The sequence below is a fragment of the Ambystoma mexicanum genome, chromosome 7p (genome assembly GCF_040938575.1).
Source record: "Ambystoma mexicanum isolate Mex_15411 chromosome 7p, UKY_AmexF1_1, whole genome shotgun sequence".
In the NCBI taxonomy this organism is placed as follows: domain Eukaryota; kingdom Metazoa; phylum Chordata; class Amphibia; order Caudata; family Ambystomatidae; genus Ambystoma; species Ambystoma mexicanum.
The window spans coordinates 930117715-930141985 of NC_090939.1; the positions used below are offsets into that span (position 1 = coordinate 930117715).

Genomic DNA, 24271 nt, shown 5'->3' on the forward strand with positions numbered 1-24271 from the left:
CAGACCAATCAGGGTAGCGATCGCGGCGGTCAAGACTAGGTCTCAAGAGGGGTGAGGGTGACTGAAAGCCCGCGATGAGCACACAAAGCAAGGACACTTACAAATTACTCCAAACAGGTGTTGTATTAAAAATATTTACACATTTATTCCAAGGCCTTTGCAACAATGACCGTAGCGAGACATCACAATAAAACTCTAGTAAACCAACACATACCAAACCAATACAATATATATACAAATGAGTCTAAAGAGTTAGACGCACAAAATGTGTAGTCCACCTAGAAGGGGAGGAAAACCGGCAGTGCGAAATAATAATTAGACCCAGTCCGCCTTCAGAGGCACCTAACTAAAAGGAAGTCCAAGCCCTACGAAGAGTGGAGCCTTGTGCTCAAAAGTACCTGCACACGCTGGTGCCAACGGGCAAAAAGGGGAGTCGCTTCGAGGGAATCAGGCAGTTGAGTTCAGTGAACAAATGAAGATGAACAGAGCTCCGCGACTCAAGTGCAGCCTACACTGTGGGCAGAAGCAGAGCGCGAGTGCGGAAAGGTGTGCTGTTTGACACAGCGGGGAAAAGCTATGGGCTCCTGCAGGAGGGCGACCAGTTCCTAGCTATGCTACTCACCGGTCCCCGATGCAAGCATACCCAGGCTTCTCTGCGTCAGTTTCAGGGCTGGCAGGTTCAGGGGAGCAGGGGACGTCTCGTCGTCATGTAGATTCTGCAGCAGCAGAGTTGAGTTGAGGGCGTCCCAAACGCAGTGAACCCGCACAGTTTGTTACCACAGCAGGGCACGGAGCGGCCGTGTGTATCTCAGCCAAATGTACACTACTCACTTCAGACCTGGGAATGCCAAGTGTACGAATCGTGTGAGAGTGACAAGGACTCGAAATACAACACAACCTGACGGCGGTTACAGAGCAAGACTCCTGGGTAGGCTGGTCAGTCTGCTGGATGACCCAGAGACACGGATCGAAGTACCAGTACAGGCCTTCTGGTTCGATGAAAGGTAGAAAGGGTTTCACAAAGCGACAGCAGTGCAGAGGAGCAGTCCTTCAGCGGGTCACCAGCGATTCCTCCGTTCAGCCTCGTGGTTGCGGGATACTTGGTTCCTGTATTCCTTTGTTCGTGAGAACTCAGGAGATCGACATGGTAGTGGCGTTTCTAGCCCCCTCTTATCCACGGTTCCCTTCGCGCCAAAACGGAGGGGACCCAGTGGGAGATCCGCTCATCAAACACTCACACCATACGTGGACCTATCACGGACCACGGTGGTCCCAGGCATTCATACCACACTAGACTCTCTGGCACCCAGGATGTGTATTGGGACCAGACATCCCAGCCCACATCCTGGAGGCACACACAAGGCCTGTAGAAGCCCACAAAAGCATCTGTGTTTCGCGGGAAAGTACATTCCCAAATAAGGAAGGCCCTGGGTCGACTCGACCTGGGGAAGGTGAAGGGGGCAAGACGGTCAGCGGACAGGACAAAGGAGCCTCGTGGTCTGGCCATTTTGGGAGCCAGGCCACCACTTTGGGCTAAGCGCGAGAAACGCGCTTAAAACGCCAAAAGGAGCTCAAAAACACAAGAAACGATCGCTGCCACCATTCCCGTCCGTGATTCGCTTGCACCGATCATTTACAATCCAAGCAGAGTATCTAGGGCATGTAGAAGACTAGACACCCAAGAGAGCAGTAACTTAGCTTACAGTGCCCTCTTGTGTCATGTTGCACGAAAGCTGCAACATGATAAAGAAACTACGGAAAACAGCGTTTCCCGGTACTGACTGTCTTAAGGGCATGTCAGTTTCCCAAAGCCCAGAGGAGTGCGGCAGAAGGCTGCACTTCTCTGGCAAAGTCTAGATCATGGTGAAAACAACAGCAAAAGGTTTAGGGGTTGCCACATGGAAGGAAAATTACCCACAATTAAGAAATCTTTCCTAACACTCGCCCCTCCCAGACTATGGACAGGGGGAACTAATCCACCCCTGGATGAGTCTCTTGTTCAGGTCGGTTAAACATTCTGGACAACCCATCAGCATTGCTATGTTGGACACCTGGCCTATGCTCAATAGTGAAGTCGAAGCCTTGTAGACTTATGGACCACCTAAGCAAGTTTGGATTCTCTCCCTTCATGTTCATTAGCCACTTTAAGTGCTTATGGTCAGTTTGCACAGTGAAGTGAGTCCCATAGAGGTAGGGCCTCAGCTTCCGTAGGGCCCACACAACAGAGAAACATTCTTTCTCCACTGTGGACCATCTGAGCTCTCTGTCCTTAAGCTGGCTGCTAATAAAACCAATAGGGTGTTCCTTACCTTTCTCATCTACTTGCGATAGTACAGCTCCTATCCCAGTGTCAGAGGCGTCCGTCTGCACAATAAAAGGTCTTTGATAATCAGGGATCAGGGGCCCTGAGGACAGGGGCCTGGCACAAGGAGTCTTTTAAGCCATTGAAGGCCTTCTCACACTCGTCGGTCCAAGTTACCTTCTTGGGTTTCTTCGGAGTGGTGAGGCCAGTCAGAGGGGCAGCTATGGTGCCATAGTCTGCCACGAAGTTGCGGTAATACCCTGTGAGTCCTAGGAAGGCTCTCACTTGGGTCTATGTAGTGGGGGTAGGCCAGTCTTGTACTGCTTGGTCTTTACTGGGAAGAGGCTGTATCCTCCCTCCACCTACTTCATGTCCAAGGTAAACCACTGAGCCTTGTCCAATCTGGCATTTACTAGCCTTTATGGTCAAGTGTGCTTTCTGAAGAGCCTGGAGCACAATCCCGAGGTGTTTCACATGGTCTTCCCAGGCGGCACTGAAAACTGCTATATCGTCCAGATATGCAAGACAGAATTCGTCCAACCCATTCAACACATGATTCACAAGCCTCTGGAAAGTGGCAGGTGCATTTTTCAACCCGAACGGCATTACCCTGAATTGGTAAAGGCCGTCTGGAGTAGAAAACGCTGTCTTCCCCTTGGCATGTTCTGCTAAAGCTATTTGCCAATAGCCAGCAGTGAGGTCAAACGTGCTGAGATACTTGGAGGCACCCAAAGTATCCACCAGCTCATCTGTTCGAGGCAAGGGGTGTGCATCTGTCTTGGTGACAGCATTCAGAGCCCTGTAATCCACGCAGAACCTCAATTCAGAAGTGCCTGCCTTTGGAACCAAAACCACAGGGCTGGACCAAGGACTACTAGAGGGTTCAATCACCCCAAGGTCTAACATCTTGTTGACCTCGGTCTTAATATAAGACCGTACTTTGTCTGACATCCTGTAGCCCCTACTTTTGGTAGGTACACTGTCTCCTGTGTCTATGTTATGTTTGCACCAAGGTGTCAAACCAGGCGACTGTGAAAACAGGGGGGAAAACTGCCTAAGCAAACTTTTCACCTCAGCCTGCTGATTAGAAGTCAGGTGAGGGGCCACTCGGACACCCTCAAAGGAGCTATCTGAAGGACCGTGTAGAAATCAAGACCCGGACCAGGTTTGGGTTGCTGAAATTATACTTTATTATTGTGACTTTAAACCAAAGAAAGTATAGTCCATGAACTCGTTGAGAGTTACTTCACTCTTAGGCAGCCTTCCAGGGACGTGACTTAACCCTCCTAAGCCGCCTTGGTGTCCGGATAGGCCCACCAGTTGTTCCTTCTCTCCTCGTCCTCTCCGTATGACTAGGAAAATCAACAACAAACGGTGGATTAGTTCCCGGGCTTTTATGTGATGTGAGTGACTTACTTCCCCCCCAATGGAAACCGCCCCTGTCAATCTGGCTTCCCATTGGCTGGTATTGCCATGTCCCGCCTCCTTTAAAGGCTGCCGTTGCCTTCCCAAGTGCCTGATTCCGCTGCCTGCCAGGAGAGACCTGTTCCCAGGCAACTCCGTCCCGTGAGCCCCCCCCCCTTTGGAAGACTCTCCCTCCTGCCATGTGGGCTCGTGCATCCGGCTGCTCCAGAGCGGACCGCCTTGCCGAGTAAGCCGTCTCTCCCTCCGCTCCCTTCCCGGCGGTGAGAGACGCTCGGCGGGCCGTGTGGGTCGGCTTTCCGTGACTACCCGTGTTTCCTGCGGGTTCGCCGCCACCAACCCGGATCCCGGGCTGTAAGCCTTGGCGTCACCCCTGGCGGGTTCAGATAAGGCTGGGTGGGAGGGGGCCGCGCTCTCCGCATCGTGGCCCGCTGCCGTGACCCCGCGGAGTCCCGCTACCCCTCCCGCCACCCCTTCCACTCCGGGTCTCACCTCACAGACCGCTTTGGAACAGGTCGGGGAGAAGTTCAGACTCCTCTTCCTCAACATCTGAAGCCGGTAGCAGTGCTGCGATTTCGACTCTTGGGACGAAAGCCTTCAGCCTATTTACGTGAAACACTTTTAGAGCCTGTCCAGGCCTTCCAAGGTCCACTAAATAGTTAACCTCACCCAGGGGCTCCACCACTGTGTAAGGGCCTGACCATTTGTCCTGTAAAGCTCGAGGCCTTATGGGATTTATGATCAGGACTTGCTGACCAGGTGTAAAGTTGATGAGGGAAGTTTTCTGGTCGTACCAATGTTTCACCAGCGCTTGTCCTGCCTTCAGTTTATCACTAGCCAAGCCCATCAGAAGTACCATCCGTTTTCTGAGCCCCAGCACATAATCTACTACGTTGGTAGTAACAGGGGGAGTGGGCATCTCCCATCCCTCTGACTATGGCTAAGGGTCCCCGTACAGGATGACCGAACAGAAGTTCGAAGGGGCTGAAGCCAACACCCTCCTGTGGTACCTCTCGGTAGGCAAACAGTAAGCATGGTAAAAGAAGATCCCATTTTCTTCTCTGAGGTTCTTCCAGAGCCCCAATCATGCCCTTTAACTTTCTGTTGAAACGTTCCACCATACCATTGGTCTGGGGGTGGTATACAGAAGAGAACTTGTAGGTGACCCCACATTCTTTCCACATAGCCTGCATATACTTCGACATAAAGTTGCTGCCACGATCCGACACAACTTCTTTAGGGAAGCCAACCCTAGTAAATATGCCAAGTAACGCTTTTGCAACTGACTTGGCAGTTACAGTTTTCAATGGGATGGCCTCAGGATATCTGGTTGCATGGTCGACCAGCACCAGGATAAACCTATTGCCTGAGGATTTTGGCGGGTCAAGGGGACCAACAATGTCGATCCCTACCCTTTCGAATGGTATTCCCACAACTGGGAGTGGTACCAATGGAGCTTGGATTGTCAAGCCAACCTTACCAGATAACTGGCAGGAGGCACAACTCCTGCAGTGACTTTCTACTTGCACCCCCATCTTGGGCCAGTAGAAGTGCATGGATAACCTTTGCTTGGTCCTCTTAATACCAAGGTGACCAGCAAGGGGCACTTCATGCGCCAACTGCAGGAGGAAGGGTCTTACAGCAAGGGGAACCACCAACCTCCTATGGTCTCCTTCTGTAGACTCTGTGGGCTCACTATACAGGAGTCCACCTTCCCAATAAATCTGATGCGTCCCAGGAGGTTCACCCTCAAGCTGGGAGCAGGCCTGTCTCCTTAGGCCATCCAGAGATGGGCACTCACGTTGGCCTTTACTGAATTCTTCCCTGTCAGGACCACCTTCTACTAACAAGTCTTTTAGTTCAGGATGGTCGTTTGGGGTCAAATACTTCAGGCATCGCCACCTCCTCGTCAGGCCCGGGCGATTGACCAACTTCCTCCACCACAGTGGTGGCCGAGCTCGTGGGAATGTTCTCTTTCCCTCGTCTTGACTTGTTTACTCCTTTCGCCTTGGGTTTCCCCTTTGGCTGGGGCGGCGTATTGGTCTTGGCCAATGCTGCCCGTGTTTGAGACCGTGTGCAGGGTCTGTCGGCAGTGTCTCCTACGGGCCCTAAAGCTCTGAGATCATTGCCTAACAAGACCTTTCCTGGGACGTTTCTCTGAATGCTCACTGGAATCCTGACTGCTGTACAATTCAAAGTAAGATTTACTGGTATTACTGGAAACATGCGAGGTGGGCCGTCAGCCAACTTAGTGGGCATCAGAGTAGCTCTGGCAACTTCCTCTGAGTCTACCAAGGTAGAATCCACTACAGTTCGACTGCACCCACTATCCCTAAGAGCTGGAGTGTCTACTCCATTGATCAGCACACTGTCTTTAAAGTAGTGCTTGGTATTATCTGGAATCCTAGCATAAGCCTCTGCGACTTTAGGCTCCCAGGAACCCAGGGGAACTAAAACTACCTCAGCTTCTATCCCACTGCGGAAGGAGTCTGAGGAGAAGGATGCTCCTGTAATCTCTTCTTCCTCGTAGGAGGAGAAGGCCAAATTAGCGGAGTGGACCCCCAAAGGTTTAACCTTACACCGGGGATCACGTGGTCAGTTGCTCCACAAGCAAACAAGATCCATTGGGTCTGTTTACATAGGGAGGCTTATTGTAACCAGAGTTCTGTTTCGGAGGCTGACCTCCACTACCCTGTGAGTTCTCTTGTGTCTTACCCTTATTTTTCTTTTTGTGGCCCTTTTGAGAAGAAGATTTATCAAATTCTCCACCCTCCTTATCTTTGGACTTTTTCCCTTCCTCCTGCTTACCAGGATGAGTTTTGTCCTTATGGGACACTCGATGTGACACCCATAAGTCTGCTGCAATGGCCAGCTTCTTCGGATCTATCTGCTTCAAATCGGCCAAATGCTGCTTAAGCTCCGGGGAAGAAGATGCAAAAATGTGTTCCAGCATGACAAGATTTATCATGCCTTCAAAGGTAGAAACCTTATAACCTTCGACCCAGCCAGTCAAGTTTTTTAAGGATTCGGTTACATAAGATACCCAAGTACCACCTTCTTTTTTCTTGTACTCTCGGAATCGTTTTAAATATTGGGCAGGAGTCTTTCCAAACTTTAAAATGAGAGTTTGCTTTAACATTGCGAAATCAGCTCGCTCAGCCTTCGACATTTCCATAATGGCACTACAGCCAGAATGTGGCAGTCTGCTGAGTAACCAGGCAATCTTATCAGCATTGTCAACTTGTTGAACTTCACATGCATACTCAAACGTATTCAGCCAGTCCATAATGTCATTCTTTTCCTCATACACACTGAGCAGATCTTTTGGAAACCGTGGATGAGAGGAGGCCCCAGACTCATGTCCAGGACCCTTGGATCCATTTGCAACCTGAAGCTTGGCCAGTTCCAACTGGTGATCCCTGTCTTTCTGTTTTTCTGCCTGTTCGATTTTTAGCTTGACCCTATTGAACTCAAGCTCTTCCTGTAGTTTGGCCATATTGAACTCAAGCTCCTTCTGCCTAAACAGCAGCCCTTGCTTCTTGAATTCAAGCATGGCCTCCCCATCGACACTGGCAGAGGAAACATTAGGCATCACATCCTCCCTGTCCTCGTGGTCGCGGTGGATCAGTGCAGCGGCAGAACCTTCGGTTCTACCAGTGAGAGCAGCCCCACCTCCTTCCGCACTGTCCTCACAAGTTATAGCGTCAAGCTGCGCTTCTTGCCACGCCACGATTCTTTGGATCATATCCAATTTGGTGCCTTGAGAGGAAACACCTCTCTCCGCACACATCTTTTTCAATGTTTCGGATTTGGAAGCATTTAAAGTTAACAAGGTATTTGTTTCCATACTGTTAGATAGGACTATGGCCTTTTTAAAGTTATACTACGACAATTCACTACGTGTCCTGGTAGGAATAACTTGAAATGCCTTCGCTCGTGCGCAACACTGGATACCTTCAGTCGTATCCCACCGCTGTACACCAATTTGTTAAGACGGATTTCTGAACTCTGTCCTGGAGGCGCAGAGGTTCAGAAGGCCAACCTAATTACTTGGAACAGGGTAACCTCTGGACAAGCCAGACCAATCAGGGTAGTGATCGCGGCGGTCAAGACTAGGTCTCAAGATGGGTGAGGGTGACTGAAAGCCCGCAATGAGCACACAAAGCAAGGACACTTACAAATTACTCCAAACAGGTGTTATATTAAAAATATTTACACATTTATTCCAAGGCCTTTGCAACAATGACCGTAGCGAGAAATCACAATAAAACTCTAGTAAACCAACACATACCAAACCAATACAATATATATACAAATACAAACGAGTCTAAAGAGTTAGACGCACGAAATGTGTAGTCCACCTAGAAGGGGAGGAAAACAGGCAGTGCGAAATAATAATTAGACCCAGTCCGCCTTCAGAGGCACCTAACTAAAAGGAAGTCCAAGCCCTACGAAGAGTGGAGCCTTGTGCTCAAAAGTACCTGCACACGCTGGTGCCAACGGGCAAAAAGGGGAGTCTCTTCGAGGGAATCAGGCAGTTCAGTTCGGTGAACAAATGAAGATGAAAAGAGTTCCGCGACTCAAGCGCAGCCTCCACTGTGGGCAGAAGCAGAGCGCGAGTACAGAAAGGCGTGCTGTTTGACACAGCGGGGAAAAGCTATGGGCTCCTGCAGGAGGCCGACCAGTTCCTAGCTATGCTACTCACCGGTCCCCGATGCAAGCAGACCCAGGCTTCTCCGCGTCAGTTTCAGGGCTGGCAGGTTCAAGGACTCGAAATACAACACAACCTGACGGCGGTTACAGAGCAAGACTCCTGGGTAGGCTGGTCAGTCTGCTGGATGGCCCTGAGACACTTCCGAAGTCTTACGTGCAGGAGATGGTGAAGATGCCGAGAATAGCTGTCCCCGCTATTCCAAGGGTCGAAGTACCAGTACAGGCCTTCTGGTTCAATCAGAGGTAGAAAGAGTTTCACAAAGCGACAGCAGTGCAGAGGAGCAGTCCTTCAACGGGTCACCAGCGATTCCTCGGTTCAGCCTCGTGGTTGCAGGATACTTGGCTCCTGTATTCCTTTGTTCGTGAGAACTCAGGAGATCGACATGGTAGTGGCGTTTCTAGCCCCTCTTATCCACGGTTCCCTTCGCGCCAAAACGGAGGGGACCCAATGGGAGATCCGCTCCTCAAACACTCACACCATACGTGGACCTATCACGGACCACGGTGGTCCCAGGCATTCATACCACACTAGACTCTCTGGCACCCAGGATGTGTATTGGGACCAGACATCCCAGCCCACATCCTGGAGGCACACACAAGGCCTGTAGAAGCCCGCAAAAGCATCTGTGTTTCGCAGGAAAGTACATGCCCAAATAAGGAAGGCCCCGGGTTGGCTCGACCTGGGGAAGGTGAAGGGGGCAAGACGGTCAGCGGACAGGACAAAGGAGCCTCGTGGTCTGGCCATTTTGGGAGCCAGGCCACCATTTTGGGCTAAGTGCGAGAAGCGCGCTTAAAACGCCAAAAGGAGCTCAAAAACACAAGAAACGATTACTGCCACCATTCCCATCCGTGATTCACTTGCACCAATCATTTACAATCCAAGCAGAGTATCTAAGGCCTGTAGAAGACTAGAGACCCAAGAGAGCAGTAACTTAGCTTACAGTGCCCTCTTGTGTCAATTTGCACAAAAGCTGCAACATGATAAAGAAACTACGGAAAACAGCGTTTCCCGGTACTAACTGTCTTAAGGGCGTGTCAGTTTCCCCGTAAGAATGGAGCGAAAGCCCAGAGGAGTGCGGCAGAAGGCTGCACTTCTCTGGCAAAGTCTAGATCATGGTGAAAACAACAGCAAAAAGTTTAGGGGTTGCCACATGGAAGGAAAATTACCCACAATTAAGAAATCTTTCCTAACAGTTACATGGGGGATTTCAGCGACTGCCCCCTCCTCCTTGACAGGGTCATGACCTTGAGCCTTTCCCTAGCCCTAGGAAAGAAATGGCAGAGAGCAGGATTTTAAAAAATACATTAGTTAACCACTGGTATATTGGGATAACAGTGCGATAAAATGGCTTGCACGTATGATGAAACCTAAACAAAAGTACAGCTATCACCAGCCTACTCCCTAAAGCCAATGTACGGTGATAGAATCACCCTAGAGCAAACATGGGGTGTGCGTGAGGTACCCTTGTGACTGAGCTCCTTAAGGGTGACCCAAATACCATGTATTTTAAGTAAGATAGTAAGGATTGCATTGGCGAGGGACAGGGGCGTAGGAGACACATAAAATCTGGGGGGAACAGGGGACATCTTGGGGACTTTGCTTTATTTATTTATTGTGTTTTAGTCAAAGACCCAACTTTTCACAAAATTAGAATTAAAATAGCAGTATGTATTAAATTACAAATATCACTGTATAAAGCAAGAGAAAAGAAGAAAAGAAAACAGAAGAAAATTAAAGGATACAGCCGCAAAGAACATGTCTTTGTATGTTGTATTTCTGGATTTTTCATCTGACTATGAGCTCATGGTAAGAGAGAGGAAATAACAATTACTTCCAGTGGGCCACAGCTAGGACGCCAGCGCGTTAAGAGGCAGATCACCTGTAAGTGGACTCCTGCCAAATAAAGGAGTTGCAGCCTTTTCTACCAACTGCAAGTTGCTACTTTTTTGTGTGGGGGCAAGGAGACATGTGTGTCTCTTTGCATGGAAGGATGGGGATTTCAAAGAAAGAGGAAATCCTGTTTGTACGTCTGAGTAAGCCCTGACCAGGTGTGTGATGTTGGTGCTTTGACTGTCCTCCAGTGGGGGGTACAGCAAACAAGGAGGATCAGCGATCGCAAGCCCACCCCCTTATAAGCACTCCCCAGGTCCGCGGCCGGATGTGTCGGACCCGGGGGATGCCTAGTAGGTGGGGTGTATGATATGATATGATATGATATGGCATTTGTAACGCGCCTATACACAAGTGTATGTGGACCCAGGGGGTGGCCAGAGTGGCAGCCCGCTATGTGGGCTGCCCCTCTAGCGCCCCTGCGAGGGCCGGGCCAGCCTCTCACGATGAGTCCGGTCCCTCTTATTCCATCTCATGCTGGCTTCAGAGCCTAGCCTTTCTTCACCTTTGTTATTCTGAATGCAGTGCTGGACTCTGTTTCTTTCTTGTTTAACATTTGCTGCAAAGCCTGATCTATTTGATTCTCTCATATGTTACTAGGGTCCTCTGCCCTGTTACATTATTCAAAGAGCCCTTCTGGCCTTTCTTTGCCTCTCCCTTGTCTCACTGCTTACCTGCTCAATGCATACCTCCTTGGTCTCCCTAACACAGCAATGGCAGCTGCGGTCTGTCTTAACTTCTATTTGTTCCGTGTCTTGAATTGGCCTCTTATTTCTGCTTTTCTGTCTGAAGGGGAAAGGCATTTGCCAGTCACTGCCATGATGGTTCTACCTGGCCATAAGAGGGCAAAAGCTAGCCAATATTGGAAGAACATGGCCATATTATGCCAGAGACTGGCAACTGCCTTCCTAATGCCTACACAAGAGACACAACTCTTGCCTTTGTTTCTAAAAGTAATTCAGTGGATGAAGAAACACGAGAACACACATATTGCTTATAAATGAAGGGGATGATGTCACACTTGGTTAAGACATTGTGATTCCGCCAGGAGCTAATTTCCAGCTGCAATTAAGCGATTACCTTTTAGACTTCTGGCTTTAAATAACATTAGTATCACCTGTAAAACACAGAGATTGCTCAACAGGGTTCCTGGAGCACAAGGGGTACCCTACTAGTGGGCATGGATGATTGGAGGGCATTCTTGTCCTGGTTTGGAGCCTGGCCCTTACAGCCATGATAGGGGGAGGGGCCTATTACTTTTGGTTGTACGTACCCTTTGAGGGTGGGCAGACATTGCCTCCTGCTTTAGCCCACTAACAGCTCTGCTTTGCAACTGTATCACACATACCTGTCAGGTGGCATGTAATTCAATGCTACTAATGTTATCAGCCTCAGAAGTCTGGAATCCTTTGGACATCAACTAGGGTACAGGCTTGCCAACTGAGACTTACCCATGTCTGAGTCTCATACACAGAAAGAGCAGGTCACAGTGCCCTTGTGGGTTTTTCACACTTCTTCCTCGGGGTGGGCCCAAGTCACTCCGCAGAGAAAGTGGCACATGCTGGGCAACATTCTCCCACTTTGACAATGTCACCCAAAGAGCAAAACTGGCCATTTGAAATATCTCTGTCTTATTATTGCGCAATCCACACTGATGGGTTGAAGCCCCTGCTCAACGCAAGATGGCAATTAAGGGCATTTACCAACGCACTCAAGAAGCACAGGACACCCTCTTACCAGCGACATGCCATGCTCACTCATTCTGATTACGAATTGCCATTTATCTGGGGTCATGTTAAATGTATTTATTTATTTATTACATGTGTAGCATCACGCAAATCCCCAAGCATCAAAGTAAACTGCATGGAGTGGACCAATTCCATTGGCGCACGTTTTTACTTTTCCACCACAAAATGGAAGATTTTAGCGTAAAAGGCAGGTGAAATCACCTTGCTTTTGCACTTTGGAAGAGTGTAAATACCTCACGCAATTAGCGATTGCTGGCGGAATTGACAATGGCTTCCTCTGTACTCTGCCCGCTTTTACCAGGTTTCATTTCCAAGCAGATCCCAGAAGAATCCCTTTCCTTATTTCCAGCATGAGAATCCATGCTGGCAGTAAGGCCGCATTTGTCTTGTGGAGCGGGAAATACAGGGGGTCCTGGTGTGTCCACTTTGCTCCGGAACTCAACCCAGAAGATGCACGAAAATCTGGCAAATTAGAAAAGGTGACAGTAGTAATGTTTTCCACCACTTTTTCTGAACCAATTGACCTGGAAAATGCTGTGTTGCATCGGAAGATTAATGCATTCACTCTGCCTATTATCCCACTGGAAGATTAAGCCAGGTGCTGAACACAGGTGTTACATATTCCTGTGTACAATCTGCATTTGGAGCATTAACAAACTGATCTACCTTACAAATGATATCTCCTCTGGGACTTTACCGTCTTAACCCCTTAATTGCCATGGGTATTTCCCCCCAGCGCTAAGGCCTTTTAGGTGATTTCGTTATGTCGCCATTCAATCTCTTGTAACTTCTTCGTTACATGAGATATCTCGGCCAAACTTGGCACCTTTTTCCCACATGTAGTCGGTCGTAACGCCACCCAGGAATCCTAGTTTGCTGTAAGGGGGTGAGAGACAATGACCAAAAAGGAGAACATTTGTGGTTTTTCAGAAAATGCCAATAAAATGTACAAAGAAGTCTGTGGTGTTTTCCTTGTAAGAGCTAGGAACAAATGGTTTGCTGTGCTGGATTCGCCATTGTCCAGGCTTTTAAGAACAGACTGAGTGGAAACCAGAATAACATATTTTGATATGCTAATCAGCCATTTTGTGAAAGGTAGGTGATTTTGGCGTTTTTTGTCCAATAAGGCATGCGTGGACGGAATGGAAGAAAAGGGTAGGAAAGATGAATGGGAAGCCAGAAAGGCATACATTTCTGAAAAGTAGACAATATTCCAATTTTAGGAAGGGGTGATTTGCGCAGGTCAGGCAACAACTATGTAGGGAAAGATTCCATAGTTTGGGGGGAAATCGGGAAAATTACAAAAAAAAACACAATTTCCGCACATTTCACTCTGGTCACCCACCGAAACACGCAGCCAACAACACATGGCCTACCTTCCCGCGTTCCCAGAGGTTTCCCGATGCAAAAACAGTACCTCACATGTGTGGGTGCACCTACCTGGGTGCAAAGGGAAAAGCCTAAAACACTGGTAACCCCAAGACTTTTCGCACGGCAGATTTTCAGGAATTTTGCTCATGTGGACAACCTACAGATTTGGGAGAATACCCCCCTGGACACCAAAAAGATTCAGTGAACCCAAAACATTAAAAGGAAAAAAGCTAAAAATGTATGGACCCCAAAAGGTGTTAACATCCTTCTATAGTCTGCACTTTTAATTTCCAAACAGCCCTATGCACGTCAGATGAGGAGTCGTGTTTGCTTCCAGAGGATGTTAGACAAGTATAAGTCGAACCCAGGGACAGGATTTCTTCCCTGTAGTGCTGTCATTTGCAGTAACAAGCTGGCAAAATGCCAAAGCCTCTGATTTGAGATTTATTAATCTCATATTTTACTTGATGCAGGAGCACTAGCATTCCATCTCTTCCAGAAGTGCCATTTGGCCCTATCATCCATTGCATTCTCTCTATCACCCTATATCTGGGTTCCATATAGAGCAACTGGGCAGACTTTCTAAAGAGTCAATAGCAGCCTAATAGCCTGCTCTCCCCTTAGAATCCCACAGTTAAATTTTGTATGTTACTTGAGTTCCATCACCTTCTTGTCCTGCTATCCTATATAACTGCTCCACTTGAAATTTCTGATTATGTATCATAACACCAATACAGATTCTTCTCAAGTGAAGGTTATGGTGGTGATGGAATTGTTCCACAATTTCAGCCTTCAAGGTTAATCGCTTCAAGTCAGAACTAACAAATATAACTAGGCACGGAATAACGTTAACAGAGAGACTGGCTCAAGAAAACACATAAGCCTTGAATGACCCTTGCAACTGACTACCTCAACAAAGGCCCAATCTCCGCTATCCTCCAATAATTCCAATAATGAAGGGATGTACGTAGGCTGAGGAGGGGAAAATATATAACTTCCAGGGAGAGTGTGGTGACACTCTGATGACAAAGTGCCACCTCAAGCCAATGGATGGTGTGCCCAGGAGTGGTCCCAGTAACATGGTAATGGACAATCACAGTGTCTCATCGCACTACAGTCGTGGGGTGCCTGGACTCTCCCCATTTCACCAGCCCAGTAGGGCAGGACATTCCTGAAAGCTTGCACCTTACCCAAACCCCTTGTGAGAGCTTGGAGGTGCACCCCTCGTATCCCCAACTGGCGGAGGCTGATGCTCTCCCTTTGCAGACCCGCAATTGTAATACAGGAGGATTCCCTTAATATTGAGCTTTCCCTTTAACGGAAACCATTTCTCTGTGCTTGGCAATAGTAGTAGGTTCTAAATATTGTTACAGATTGACGTGGTACATAAACGTTCGCTTTCTCTCTGTGGCTCGCCAGAAATAATGTTGCAAATCTGTGATGTCCTGATTGCAAAGATGTCGCTGGGGAGTAAAGAAGCAAAGGAGCATTGTTTCCTGGCAAGCTGTGCATTGTTTCTATTTCTCTGCGCAGTGAATTTGAAAATAGAAACAAAGTTTCATTCAACGACAATAGCCAATCCAAGGCCTCACCCAATTACAGACCACCGTTGGGGACCCTCTCTGGGGGAACCACACAGGGCAAGGGGGAACACCCAGACACTGTTGTTCAGTGTGGATTGTTGGAGAATGTTGCCGCGGGCTGTGGTAAGGTTTTGGAGTGTGATATAAGGAGTCCTAAGGAAGGCAAGATGGGGAGAAGAACGAGGAGCGATCAGAGTGGAGGAAGTGCAGGTCACATCCGAAGAGGAAGTGGTGGTAAAAACAGAGGTAGAGGTGGTAGTCAGTATGGTGGTTAAGGGCATCTCACTAGCCAGAAAGGACAGAAAGGCACGAGGAGGCTGAGTTGTCCCAAGGCAGGCTCAGGAGGCCACGGGAGAAATGAGACCCATGCAATGAGGGCAGAGTGGGAGTAGTCCGGGAAATATGGAAAGGACTCTGAGACTTGAGGAAGAGAGGTTCTGATAGTCTAGCAATGGTGTCGTCTCATCATGATGGAGATATTGCAGCTATACTAGCAACTGGTCCAAGAAACTGTCCAATTGTCTGAGAGACTTTTCGCGCCATAGGAAGCAGGTCAGAAGAAAGGTTCTGGTATCCCCTGGGAAAACCCTGAACCATCTTGTAGATGAAACATTACCACACCAAGTGTGAGAGAAAAGGCCTTTGTTTTTAATTGTTGCCATCCCTATTTTCATTGACTTTGTTTATCAATTTTTAAAAAATTCACTTTCCATCCCTAGTCATTCTTTGTGCATCTGATGTGGCTCCTAACAGAAAGGGGTTTAGATTGTCACGTGATGAGGCTACTTGAAGTTTGATTAGGTGTAGCACCACTGGTCTCACTGCATATGTTTAAACTGTTGACATACAACATTTTTACCACTCGTATCTTAGATTTAGCAAGTGTTGCATATCTTATCCTGATGGATTGGACAACCGTTGGAGGGATTTGGCAGAGCTTGGTTCTTTTCTCTATTTATGCCCCATTCTGAGACACTTCTTGTTGGAAATAAGGCACATGCTTGGATATCACGTTTGCAAGAATCCGCTGGTCACACGTCTGGCCATCTTAACGACAGATTGGAACCGTGATGACATTCTAAATAGGGAATAATGTTTTGCTACTGGCAGCATTGGTATTTTGCACTCTTCTTGGGCAAGATTTGAAACCCCTACAGAGGTTCTGTGGACCTCAGAACTATGCCATATTGTGGTGGTAGAGCTGTTCCTGTCACAATGCAGGCTTCCTATCACTGTGGTTGTTCTTCCTTACCTTGGTTCCCAAAGACTGCATACACAGCATTGAACTGTGCTAGGAGACTTCAAGCATTGAATTGGTTAGTTTGAAGATGATTATGATGGTTGGACTGCACAGTGGATTGATGACTCCTGAAAGTGTGGGTTAGGGATACCATGGGATGGCGCTGTCATCGCATTTTTGACATGTTCATCTATTGTGAATTGTTGAAATAATAAAAGTACAAAATACTTGTTTTTTGAGCAGTCACAGAAAACCACATAAAATAATAAAAAATAAATGCTCCATGTACAAATAGGTTTCTTTGTCACAAATACATGACACGCGGGACAAAGCAACACATTTGTACATGGAGCGTTCACTTACAGGACAGCTTCATGGACTGCTTTAAAGTGTTTTCCTTAAATAAACTGTTACCCGCATTTATTAATGCTCCAGCTCACAGTATATTTAACGGAAACCTGTATTCCGGTGCTGATAGGTCCCTATGCCCCGCTGGCAGAGGCCAGCAACAGGGAACGCCTAAAAGGGACCTGTGCCCAAAGTGCTGCGCCGAAATTGCGGCGGCCGAATGTCCTGCTTAGCCTGTGTTAAAGTGAACAATAAAAGAAAGTTCAGCACTGCTCCCTCGTGGAAATGTTCAGTCATTTTCATACCGAATATGATTTAACTGAAATAAGCCACATTATATTGTCCCTTTAACAATTATTTATTATCTGGCCAATGTATTGTTAAAAAGTATCAATTTGGAGTTAATAATTGGATTTGTGAAGCTACAAGGCTGAAAAACATTAGTTAGCGACTTGTCAGAGAAGATCCAAAAGGACGATTTGATCAATGATCCTCCATCGAAGACTAGTCTGTTCAAATTCTTTTGGGAAAATAGGACAAGGAAAGGTCACTTTGATTCCCATAATGCAACGTTTTTAGCAACATTTGATTTTACTCTTCAGTTAAAGAATAGCAGAGTAGTGTCTGCGATTTGGAATCCTTAGTTCCCAGTGAATTAAATGCCCAGATTGAGCCGGTGTCCACTTTGTTTGACGCCATGACAGTGGAGGATAATGTCTAGGGTGTGATTCCCCAGCTTACTAGTCCCCCAAGGAGGAAGTACGAGGCAGCAGATAAGATGGTCATCCTGTTCCTTACGGTTAATCTTAAGGCGTATAATGGACGTTTTCGGCGCATAATTTTGACAATGGTCGGTTGTCTAGCAAAATGGATTATATGTTAGTCAATCTGGAGGCCTGGAGATTTATTGAGGCATTTGTAATCACCAGGAGGGTGGAGAGCGACCACCACCCCCTATGTATGACGGTGAGAAAGGATTTCTTGGGGGATATAGGAGAGAGTAAGGGCACCCAAGATGACATAATACTTTTTTTAATTTAAAAAAAAAATAATTGTATTAATTTTATTTCAACAAACAATACAGACCAAACTTGCAGTGCATACAATAACATTATAAACATACATCACTTCAACATGTCCACTGCTTCTCCCCTTCCCTCCCCCCCTTATGAGCCTATTCCTTTCCGTGTTCTGTTTCTGCATCTTGTGATAAGGATTCCTCCTCCATGTTTTCCGTTGGGTCTCGTAGTAACCCAAATAACTCCGAAATTAATTGTTTCCAGGCTATCAGGGTCTCAGCCTCTTTGTCCCCCCCGACATTACTTGCATCTTGCCATACCGCAGTTTCCGCTTCGGCCCATTTCTGTAGAACTTTCCACCATACTTCTATTCATGGTCTCTGGCATGCCTTCCACCCCATGGCAATTCTCCTCTTTTGCAAGGGCATACGCTAAATCCTTCAATTTACTCACATGCTTGAGTTTACGTGGTCTCGGAAACCCTCCCATCAAACAGGCCCACACCGTATCTACCACAATCTTGATTCCTTTTTCGGCCAACCTATGCGCCACCCCACCCCAAAAACGCTCCATGACTGGGCAGGACCAGAACATATGCACCATTCCAGCATTTTCCTCATCACATTTGGGGCATGTTGGTCGTCCTACATTTGTATATTTGGCTATTCTCTGGGGCGTCATATACGCCCTATGGGTTACGTAAGTTGTATCTGTTGCAGTCTTGCATTCCTCGACACTTTTTTGTGGTACCCTTGGGCTCGTTCCCACATCCCATCACTCATTGGGGCTCCCACTTCCTCTTCCCAGTCCTGTCTCAGTTGTGCCACCTCCTTCCCCACCTTGGACATCAGCAGCTCATATATTCTGGATATCTTGTGTCCCCCCTTGCAATGTCCTATATTATGTTTATGGTAGAGTCCGGTTCTTCTTCTAGTACCAGTTCGGACCATGTCTCCTAGATTATCCGCACCACCCTGTGGTATGTAATATACTGGCCCGTATGTAACCCAGTTTCTTCCTCTATCACCGCAAAGTCCCTTATGTTCCCCTCCTGCCATATATCACCCATGGTTGCTATCCCCACCGGTTCCCAGTGTTGCCGAATCATCATCCTTAATTGCTTGTCTTTGCCCGCCAGCGCCACTAGAGGTACCTGCGGGGAGCACAGGAATGAATTCACCATCATCTAGCAGGCCCTGCGCCATATCTTCCACCACAGTATCATCATCCTTGGGCGCCCCACCATATCTGCCTTAGGCAGCCACATCATTTCCTTTAGAAAGTATGGGGCACAGTCCTGTCGGAACAGCCTGGACTCCGAGGTTAACTCTTCAGAGAGCCATTTAGCTACATATTGCAGCTGGCTTGCTATATAATACATTTCGTAGTTTGGCAGTTTTATGCCCCCTTTTTCATATGAGTTTTGTAGCTTCCAAAGGGCTACTCTATTCCTCGTCCCATGCCAGAGAAAATCCCTGCACATGCTTTCTATCTTAGCAAAGGTCCGCCTTGTTATAAGGTGTGGGATATTTCCAAAATAATGCAAGAGTCTCAGTAGAACCACCATTTTCAACATTGCCCCTCACCCCATCATTGCTAGGGGTAGCTTCACCCAAAACTTCATGCTATTTCCAATTTTCCTGGTCGCCTCCTCTGTGTTATACTGGTGTTCCTCTTCTACTGTGTGCTATATATCTATTCCAAGATATCGGAACGTGCGCACCTCCCATGGTATCTGTAGCACCGGTAGCTGTTCTAACGGGATCCCTTTGTACCTGCCCAGTGGAAATATGCTAGATTTTTGGGGGTTCACAGCTATACCAGACAGCCTTGCATATCTCTCCATCACTTCCAGAATGTACTGGAGGTTTTTCTTCCGGATGCCTTAAATACAACAACATGTCATCCGCATACAAAGAGATTAGATGCGGTTCCCCTCCTACAGTAATGCCTATCGGGTCATACTGTTGCCTAAGGTATATGGCCAAGGGTTCCAGGGCCAGAATATACAACATAGGAGACCACGGGCATCCTTGTCTAGTACCTCTACGAAGTTGCCACCTCTCCGATATCAGCGCTCCTGTTTTCACTCTAGCCAACTGCGTGCTATATAGCATTTTGGCCCACTGTAAGTACCCAGGCCCTATCCCATAGCCAGCCAGGGCCATCATCAGCCACGGCCATTTGACCGAATCGAAGGCCTTTATTGCGTCTAGCGATACAATTGCCAGTTCGCCTTCGTCCTCATTTGCATGCTCAACGACTCGATGGAGTCGCCTAAGATTGTTGGATTGAAAGGGGCCCCTAGGGGTCCCTCGCGTTATGGAAACAAGGCAAGTCACCACACACGATAGATACGCCAGACACGAGGTTGAATTCCCAAAGCTAGTGTTTATTGCAAAGCAAAAGAGTCTCAGTTGGCCAACTCGGTCTCACGCCCCGCGACATGTATCTCTAGCCCTCAAGGGACGCAAGAGAGCGAATTACATTCATCAGTTACATATATACAAAATGCACATCTTATAATCAGCTATGACATGTTAACACCTCCCTTTATTGGGTTTCTTTGAACTCAGTGTGATGATGGATAATTTCTATTCTAGTAACAATATGCAACAATATGCAATTTTGCAAGTGTAGAGACAGACTTCTTTGTTGAACAGAACATCGTGCTTCTGTTCTTGTAAGCGAGCTACATACGGGGGAAGAGTCACATTCCAGACCTTACTATCTTTGAGTTGCTATTCGTGTCCTGGGAGCCGACACGCTCTACAGGGCTAGAAAAGGGGGGCAGTAAGAGGAGCATAATTCAGGCTACACCCGGGAGGGAGCTGGGCATTCCTCTCTGGGCTGCCCACTTGTGTTTCAGCGAACTCTTTATTAGCCTCGCGGCCTTGCCCTTTCACATTTTAGACAACAGTGTTAACAGTCAGCAGAATAAGCAGAATTGGCAAACCGAAGCTGCGAAGCAGTTTGAACAGAAAGCAATGAGCAATTGTTAAAGAGCAAAATGGCGATTCTTGTTACATCAAAATGGCCGCTCATTGGTCAAACTTGGAAACCTGTATTTCTATCGTTATGTACATGAGACGGTTGACCCACAGCCACCAAAATACATTTGCCGTCAATCATGAGAGGTGTTCGTTTTTCTAGACCGACAAACCCTCCTTTTGGCCGTATGCCAAACGTCTCATTCATTCATCGTATCCTTTAGTATTCTAGACAGCTGCCTTATGTTATAGGAGTTTACTATCTGGGACAGGAATGGTACGAAGGATTTTGCTACGTCCGTCGCCATCAAAACACCTTTGCTACTCCTTCGGTGTCTAGATCTGGATAGTCTGGCCATGTCTGCTGTTTCCAAGAGGAACACTCCCGGGAACAGCAGACCTAGGTAACATGTACCTCCCCAGTTTCTGGGCAACCAAGGATATGCTTTTTGTCCACATATAAAATAGACAGGATCTCCTACATATACTGGTTCTGTTTCCCATTTTAGTACTGCTGTATTCATGCATCTAGTAAATGTTCCTACTGAATAGGAGCCTTTCTTTTTTAGACAAAAAGGGACAGTTCTCGGGTTGTAATTCACGGTGTAAGAAGGGGGGATTGCATCTTTGTTCCCGTCTGTCCTTACACGAAACGTCATTACAGATGTTTTCACTGGAGGGGACAATCTATCTCGTCTATTTTGTCGTGTTATTTTTCGCATACTTTTAGCCGTCGGTTCTTGGATCATCACTCGCGCTTTATGGAATATGAAACAACCCACAGGCCTCATAATTATTTCCTCAAACTCATTCATGTTTGTTCTGTTTAATTGACCCGTACCACTGTGTTATTCCATTTCCCATAGAACATTGCACTTAAAGATGCACTACATGCAGAACTTAATGGTAATGGCTGTACATACCAACCTATTCCTTTCCCAGCATGCTGCGGTAAATGGGCACATACCCAGCAATTATTTTTCATTAGAATTGCATGTGTCATATTCATAATCAGTAATAATGCATTGTTCCTATACCCCTCTCTATGTCTCTCTTCCATTGGGGACAAGGTACCAGTAATCACATTAACCGGGCTTTCAGTAGTGGATACATTAACTATCGGTAAGAACATGGGTGTATGGGATGGGCGTGGCTAACTGGCCATGGAATAGGACGTGCTGCGTGAGGAGCTCCTGATGATCCGACTCTATTTTTGCCAAATTTACCTGCTGAAACTGCAACGAGCGCCTAGAACTTTGAGGATCAGGCGTCGGAAGCCGCACGCTAAGTGAAGTTCGCTGGAGAAGTTCATAGTCCCCGAGAATCGTGAGATATACATGGTTTTGTCGGTGCGACTGTGTGGCCGCTTCAACACCAAAATGGCGGCTAACAAAGGAGAGGCCTCTGAGGAGAAACGAAACTAATTCCCCGGACCTGCGGGACACGGCTGCGGTAAATTGCCTGGAGATGTAATACAATAGGGTGATATGGCGGAGTGGCCGAATTCATGAGAGCGCCCGGCCTGACATACGCGAATGGAGCCTCCGCGATCTGACTGCAGGAGGAGATGACATTGGATGCTTGGGTGATGAGGCCTACGGAAGTTGAATGGGGAGTGTGAGGCTATAGCCTATCCGTAAGACAATTCGAAGTGCCATCTCGAATGTGCGTTAGGTGACCTGGAAGCCGGACCATTGTCGGACCGAGGACAGTGCGACAGCAGCACTAAAGCGGAGGCGTACAGGAGCAGTGGGAAGCGCCATGTCGGCGAAAGGGTTGAGAGTCAAGACCAAGCAACCCACGATGGAGACTTTCACGAGAACGCAACAGACCCCCTCAACATCGGTACAGAGCACGATCGAGACCCCTGCGGAGGAAGCCCCCGAAGGGGATAAGCCCCAGATCCTAGAGGCTATAACGGGGCTAGGTGCTAAATGGGATTTGGCAATGGCGGATCTACGCACAGCTCTGGAGAATAAGATCGATGCTGTGGGTACAGAACTCACCCTGGTACGTCAAGATGTTAGGGCACTTGCAGAAAGGACCAGCGGTCTGGAAAGTGGGGTGAAGATTAACACCGATGTTAGCACAAGCAATGCGATGGAGATTCATGTCTTAAAACAACAGGTCGCTAACTTGGAAAATCGTGTGGAAGAGGCGGAAGGAAGGGCGAGGAGAAACAACATTCGCGTGGTTGGCCTTCCGGAGGGAGAAGAAGGCCAAGATCCCACAAACTATGTTGAAAACATGATCCTACAAGGGATCGGAGCCGGTAATCTTTCACAGGGATTTACGGTGGAGAGGGCGCACCGCGCCCTGATGAGGAAACCCCGGCCGGGGGCCCCGCCAAGACCGATCATCGCGAGGATCCTGAATTACAGGGATAGAGAAAAGATCCTCAAATACTTTCGTAAGGGCGGCACGATAGAGAGAGCATCCACCAACATCACAGCATATCCGGACTACACGATACTGGTGCAGAGGCAGAGGTACAGTTACGTAGCCGTCAAAAGGAGGCTGCGAGCAGCAGGCATCAAATATATGCTTCTGTATCCGGCACGATTGAAAGTGCTACATAAGAACAAAGCGCTATTTTTCGATACCCCTGAGGATGTTGTCACATGGCTGGACCTGCGGGGCTGCCCAGAACAAGAAGCGGATCGGGATCGGCAGGATCATACCGAATGAAGATTTAGTAAGGAGAAGGACCCAGGAAGCTGTGACTAACTGAACTTTGTACACAATCTGAGCCTGGTGCTCGATTTGGACTAGAATATAGTGAGTGTAACTGTAATTGGTAATGGTTTGGCAATTGAATGCGTAATGTTTTTTGGAAGGAGCAACAGAACGCGGACGACCTACCCCAATAGACTATTAGTTTCAGCGGCCATTAGGGCGGCTTTATCCTACTGAGCCCTGAGTAGAAGCTTGCGCTAGGCAGGGCTAGATGTGGGGGTGCCTGATATCCAGGAATGGAGCTGGGCAACGGTTGGGGAGGGTATTGTTGGGGGAGGGGTGGGTGGGTAGAAGGTTGGGGGATGGGGAGTTGAGTGTGTGTGTGGTTATGGGGAGTTTAAGTCTTGTTTCGAGCCTATTTGGAGGAATCAGTTTGTGGTACTTGCGGTGCATGACGGGGTGTAATCGACGGTGGATCGGGAGGGTGCTTATTAACGACCTATGGGGGACCTCAGGATAATAACGTGGAACGTCAGGGGCCTTAACAGCTACCTGAAAAGAAACAAAATCATGATGTATCTGAAAAGGCAGAAAATAGACATCGCATTACTACAGGAAACGTACTTGACACGGGAGAAGTTGGACGTAGTTAAGAGAAAGTGGAAAGGGACCACAGTGGGCTCGCCATACCCTGCATATGCCCGGGGTGTGTTAATCTGGGTGGCACAGCATGTCCCGTTCAAATTGATACAAGAGGTGCTTGAAACTGATGGAAGGATGGCTATACTGCGGGGGCTGGTGGAGAGCAGGGAGGTATGCATAGTAAACACGTATGCCCCCAACCAAAACACAGCAGCATATTTCAGAGCCCTGTGTACCAATCTTAGTACGTGTATAGGGAGCGCAGTAATCTGGGGCGGGGACTTTAATTGTGTGTTGGATCCTGGGGTAGACAGGTCAGATGACAG

General features: G+C 47.8%; 1 protein-coding gene across 2 annotated transcripts in view; it reads left to right on the forward strand.

Annotated features, from left to right (window-relative positions):
• The window catches only part of LOC138526459 (zinc finger protein 391-like), a 378250-nt gene that overhangs the window by 318813 nt on the left and 35166 nt on the right, over positions 1-24271 (forward strand). The window lies entirely within an intron of this gene.